This window comes from Cherax quadricarinatus, chromosome 59, assembly GCF_038502225.1.
Source record: "Cherax quadricarinatus isolate ZL_2023a chromosome 59, ASM3850222v1, whole genome shotgun sequence".
NCBI lineage: Eukaryota > Metazoa > Arthropoda > Malacostraca > Decapoda > Parastacidae > Cherax > Cherax quadricarinatus.
The window spans coordinates 10,197,989-10,204,415 of record NC_091350.1 but is presented as its reverse complement, the minus strand read 5'-3'; the positions used below and the strand labels follow the sequence as shown (position 1 = coordinate 10,204,415).

Genomic DNA, 6,427 nt, shown 5'->3' with positions numbered 1-6,427 from the left:
TATGGTAGTCGCTGAAGCAATTTCTATCACTCTTTATCCAGATTTACTTTGCATACAGAACACTGGAATGAGGATGTGACCAATTTCTTCGAGTGGCTGCAATAGTTGCAATCGTAATACCTTACTTTTTCTTCACTAATTTCTGTTTTTTGGCTGGCCTTTCTTCCTCCTCATCATCACTTGACACCTGTGCATCCGGTGGCAAGTATTCATCACCACTATCCAGCAATTCTGGTTCATCTACCTCTGCTTCTGAGTCACTCTCTTCAGAAACGCAGACATACCTCGACCTGCTGGTGGACTGCTCCCCATAAAACAACTTCTCATTGATCTGGAAGGACAATAGAAACCTCCTGTATAGATCCAGACCACTACAGAGTTCATATATGCAATTGAAATTTTTTTATAAATATTTATTTGACTAAAATTGGACATTCCCGGAAACTCGGGCAAGACCGAAATAATTCGGTATAAAATGCTTGCACTTTTTTCAACTGCATGCTACACTCATATTATGCTTCACACGGACTTTAGGTATATATCAAAATATGCCTAAACTATTCATGTAAGCACTAAACACAACAATCAGTACTTACCGACATTGTAGAATGTATAATCCAAGAGTAGATTAGTAAGGGTGGAGGGAAAAATGCGTGTGTGGGCGGAGCCAAGCCACCAGTGTTTATATTTTGATCTCTCAACCAATGGGAAGGCGGCAGAAGCGAACTGTACTTAGCTGAAGAGACTCAGGGAAGGCTTGTGATTGGTTGGAACTAAAGAACGGGAAGCTGGCCGCGCGGGGCACGGAGTATGACACGCCCCCAAAACACGTAATTAATACCGAATTTTCCCGGCCAAGCACGATAAAGGGTTATTCTCTTTGTCGGGCCCAGCCGAATATTTTCGGTCTTCGGAGATTAGCAATTGCTCGAAAACTAACCATCAGAAATCAATTTATATGGGATCAGTGACCTTGTATTGAGTTACTCTATCCACCATAGGGAGTTCAGTTCGAATTTCAAATTTTCGGACCCCTTGCACGATAAAGGGAACGACCCGCAGCTGGAGCTTTTGGTCATCTGACAGAGGCCTTCCGCTGGCTTACCCCTACCCCTTTAAAAATTATGGTTATGATTATAACCATTTATGGAGCATCTTCACAAACAACAGCTTTGCTGACAACTACTACTACTACACAAGGAGCATCTTCACAAACAACAGCTACTACATGCTTAGAGTAAATAAGTAATCCTGTCTTTACTTTTGAGTTCTACGACGGAATAAGAGAACTAACATGAAAAGAGGGTTGGACAGACTGCATACCCTGTACTCTCCGACTGTTAGAAAACGTTTAAACTTTTCCTCACAAGTAACTAATTCATGAATTGGAGTAAGAAAAAATAAAAAAGAAACAGGTTTTGTTGGATCAAGAACGAGTGGGATTAAATTAACCAGGTCCTAAATAAGACAAGTTGGGAAGATATCCTAAACAACACGGATCCGATCCTTTGCCTAGAAAAAAAATAACTCTGTGGCACTTGAGGTATGACTCACGAAATCGTAATGACACGATTGCAAAACAAACCATACCACGGGTGGGGTTTGAGGTATGTTCAAGGCACATTCCTTTAAGAATGTGTTGAAGTATCAGGAGGACAGAGAATGAGGGTCTTTCACAAGGATCTATCCTGGGTTCACTCATTGCTACGTTGTTTTCACCAATATTGCATACACAAATTTTTTTTTCACAAACTTACACTACATAAGTGCAATGCTAACCATCCCACCGTTTCACACAATTAGTGCTCATGGTTGAATCCCCGGCCGGGTGGAAACGTTGGGTATGTTTCCTTACACCTGCTGTCCCTGTTCACCTAGCAGTAAGTAGGTACCTGGTTGTTAGTTGACTGTTGTGGGTAGCATCCTGGGGGACAAGACTGAAGGACCACAACGGAAATAAGACACAGTCCTCGATGACGTTCTGAGTTAGATTATCCTGAGTGGTAACCATCCCCTACGTTAAAAATTCCAATGAATCTTAACTGTTTTTCAGTAGCTTATGCCACATTTTCCTGACTAAAATTCATTCTTCCTCTACATAAATGACATATCTGATGAAATATTTCTACTTACTCCTCATTGCAGATATCGAACTTAGGAGAATAAATACTGGAGAAGACAGGAAAAGGCTTTACGAAAAGCTGGGCACACGGCAGGACAGAAGTTCGTGAACCAAGTCATTGTTGGTTGAGGAGGTGAGGGCAGTTTATTTCTTCCTGGTAACTGCAACTGGCGAATACCATTTGGTGAGTACACACAATATACTGGAACTTGTAATTATTTTATTTTGAAATGATGCACTGCTTTTAATATCAGTAATTAGTCGAGGTTTTCCCAGATATCTAGAGGTTTGGAGACAGTGGCTGTTCATGAGTGTTGGTGGAGGCCATTACTGTATTTTCTGGCATATAAGGCGCACTTTTTCTCACACAAAGGCTTGGAAAATCAACCTGCATCTTGTACGCTCAAGGTCAGGGTCGAGGGTATGCTTTAGCAGTTGTTTACTAACGTTACGTTACAACTGCTTGGAAACAGTCCTGTGTGTCTTATATTCTCTTGCGCCTTATATGCCGGAAAATACGGTAGATTCATAAATTTCATTCTCTCATGTACGGGTTGTGTACTGGATTCATATTATGTTTAAACCACCATGAGGATGCCTGAAGGCTACGGCCTGGTTTTGGGCACTTCCTTCCGTGTGTAAAAGGGGAAATAATGATCAGTGTCACATCCTCAAACCCACCTTGGTGACCAATACATCTTTAAAACGTTCAGCTGGTTTCGAAAACAACTGAGGCATTCGTATCTGGACATGTGTTAACCATACCAACTGAAAGCCATTTTTGAGAAAGACCTGCATTGTATGGGCCAGTAGGCCTGCTGCAGTGTTCCCCCATTCTTATGTTTATTTTTCACCAAACAGAAAATTACATAAGAGTGGGAAAACCCACTTGGAGACAGACGAGATTATATATTTCAACCTCCAATTAAAATCTTCAAGCAGAGATTCGTAGCAAATCTTTCCTTATCTGTATTTGCTTGCATGTGAGTTGCATCTTCATACTGACGATCTTACAGAACATTGGATGAAAATTGAGACACTATTGCAACATATGGGAATCTTCAACCTGTCGGTTTTAAACCATTTACTATACAGAACACTGGATATTTAAGGAGATCCAGCATGGAGACAGCAACATCGAAAAACATTGACTTGTTTGTATATTTCAGTCTCCAAATGAAGTCATCTCCAGTTGCAAGTTTTCCTAAACGACGACAAGTGTTCATTGCACTTTCACTGTTATTCAAAAAGTTGTCTGCTAGTGTTAATGCACTTTTTTTCTAAGTGTTGCAACTCATGACATAGTTCAAGGAGTTAAAAGTTTGGCAATATGTCTGCTGCACACCCTTGAGCCGGGCCGAGGCTGTTACTTAATACTGAACTTATAGGAAGTGAGAGAGAGGGAGAAAGCGAACCAACGAGGGGTGGAAAAAAAAGCAAATAAATAAACGAACGAAAACTATCTGACAAACAGGCGAAGAAGTGAAAGGGAACGAATGAGAACAAACGAACGAATGTGAAACGAGAATAAAAAAAAAAACGCAAGAATGAATAGGCTAGGCATAGTTTAATAACATTTACTTTGGGTATATTCAATACATAGATATGTTGGTAATTCTACCAACATAATTACGACAATGTTAGTTAAAAGGATACACACAAAACTAATGCGACATTTTTACTGTGGCAACGTTTCGCTCTCCAAAAGCTTAGTCAAACCGTTACAAATAAATATAACACACTCCATAACTCAAATTTTCCTGCGGCCCCGTCTGTCTAGGCTTAGCAAATTGAAAAAAACAATTGGTCCACATGATTAATTTAATCAATTTCCCTTCAAGTGGATTATCTTTCTTCCAGTCAAGGAAATAAAGGCGGGTTTTCCTTGGATCAAACTTGATTATAGCTCATTCCCTGGGCGCCGTATAACCCTTATGGGTTTAGCGCTTCCTCGAGAAAATAGTGTCTTGATGGTTCAGTGAAGGTTTCCTGGTATGTGTTGTGTTCATCAAGACTGTGTTGTTCAGTGTTCATCAAGACTGTGTTGTTCAGTGTTCATCAAGACTGTGTTGTTCAGTGTTCATCAAGACTGTGTTGTTCAGTGTTCATCAAGACTGTGTTGTTCAGTGTTCATCAAGACTGTGTTGTTCAGTGTTCATCAAGACTGTGTTGTTCAGTGTTCATCAAGACTTGTTCAGTGTTCATCAAGACTGTGTTGTTCAGTGTTCATCAAGACTGTGTTGTTCAGTGTTCATCAAGACTGTGTTGTTCAGTGTTCATCAAGACTGTGTTGTTCAGTGTTCATCAAGACTGTGTTGTTCAGTGTTCATCAAGGCTGTGTTGTTCAGTGTTCATCAAGACTGTGTTCAGTGTTCATCAAGGCTGTGTTGTTCAGTGTTCATCAAGGCTGTGTTGTTCAGTGTTCATCAAGACTGTGTTGTTCAGTGTTCATCAAGACTGTGTTGTTCAGTGTTCATCAAGACTGTGTTGTTCAGTGTTCATCAAGACTGTGTTGTTCAGTGTTCATCAAGACTGTGTTGTTCAGTGTTCATCAAGACTGTGTTGTTCAGTGTTCATCAAGACTGTGTTGTTCAGTGTTCATCAAGACTGTGTTGTTCAGTGTTCATCAAGACTGTGTTGTTCAGTGTTCATCAAGACTGTGTTGTTCAGTGTTCATCAAGACTGTGTTGTTCAGTGTTCATCAAGAGTGTTGTTCAGTGTTCATCAAGACTGTGTTGTTCAGTGTTCATCAAGACTGTGTTGTTCAGTGTTCATCAAGACTGTGTTGTTCAGTGTTCATCAAGACTGTGTTGTTCAGTGTTCATCAAGACTGTGTTGTTCAGTGTTCATCAAGACTGTGTTGTTCAGTGTTCATCAAGACTGTTGTTCAGTGTTCATCAAGACTGTTGTTCAGTGTTCATCAAGACTGTGTTGTTCAGTGTTCATCAAGACTGTGTTGTTCAGTGTTCATCAAGACTGTGTTGTTCAGTGTTCATCAAGACTGTGTTGTTCAGTGTTCATCAAGACTGTGTTGTTCAGTGTTCATCAAGACTGTGTTGTTCAGTGTTCATCAAGACTGTGTTGTTCAGTGTTCATCAAGACTGTTGTTCTGTCCTCAAAATTTGCTCCTTTGATACCCAGCGAAGGATGCTTTTTGTATTCTTTTTTTGTGTGCATCTGTTTGTATGTTAGTGCAGCTGTCAAGGACAGACTGACAAATAAAGTGCTTGTCTGCTGCTACAGTCACTTGTGGCAGGACCACAAATTATATCTTGAAGTTAAAAGGCCTTTCACGTGTAGTGTTGTCAGTAGTAAAGTTAAATAATGGGGAGAGTGGAGGATTATCATAGTTAAAAATATGAGAAGGGAAGAACACTGCAGCAAGCCTACTCCGGCCCATACATGGCAAGTGTTTCTCAAAACCACCCTACTCCTATCCACTGTGGTTAGTTTTATTATGCAGGGAAGTGCCAATTAAACGGTGAAATTGACGTTGCAGAACTGTGGTGCCTGCAGACTTGACCTGTATAAGACAGGTTGTCGCTTGTTTCCGGGGTAGTGTAGGAGATGCACACACGAAGCCTCGTGTTTCATTCCCGTCTAGTTTTACTTCAGAATAGCAATAGTCCTTGATTATGAACTGTGTATGTGTGTAATATAAAATAAATATATAATTTATATATACACTACACACACATTATGACTCGACCCCTGCAACCACAATTAGACGAGCTCTTTCTCACTCACACACACTCAAACGTACATATATATATATATATATATATATATATATATATATATATATATATATATATATATATATATATATATATATATAGATATATATATAAATATATATATATATAGATATATATATATATATATGTATATATATATATATGCAAAACAACCACTCTGAAAGAATAGAGAAATTCCAAGCGCTTTCGTGACTACTCACATTATCAAGGAACTATATATATGTATATATATGTATGTCGTGCCGAATATGTAAAACTGGTCAATTAGCAAGAACTCATTAAAAATTAAGTCCTTTCTAAAATTTTCTCTTATACGTTTAAAGATATATTTTTTTCATTAATGTTAATGTAAAAATTTTTATTTTTGCACCAAAAGAATCTTAGAAAACTTACCTAACCTTATTATAACAAGAACAATTTATTTTAGCCTAACCCAACTAAATATATTTTAGATTTGTTTACAATAATTTAATACTAAACAAACACAGTGAAATATATTTTTTTCGTTAGGTTCAGAATGATTTTGGCGAAATTATTGCATACACAA

The 6,427-nt window shown here is 38.7% G+C and overlaps 1 protein-coding gene across 1 annotated transcript in view; it reads left to right on the top strand.

Annotated features, from left to right (window-relative positions):
* Positions 1-2,145: 2,145 nt before the first annotated feature.
* Gbs-70E (Glycogen binding subunit 70E) overlaps positions 2,146-6,427 on the top strand; it is a 171,054-nt gene continuing 166,772 nt past the window's right edge. Inside the window, exon 1 of the mRNA XM_070097713.1 lies at positions 2,146-2,306. The gene's annotated coding sequence lies outside the window, so the exon portion shown is untranslated. The remainder of the gene's footprint in view (positions 2,307-6,427) is intronic.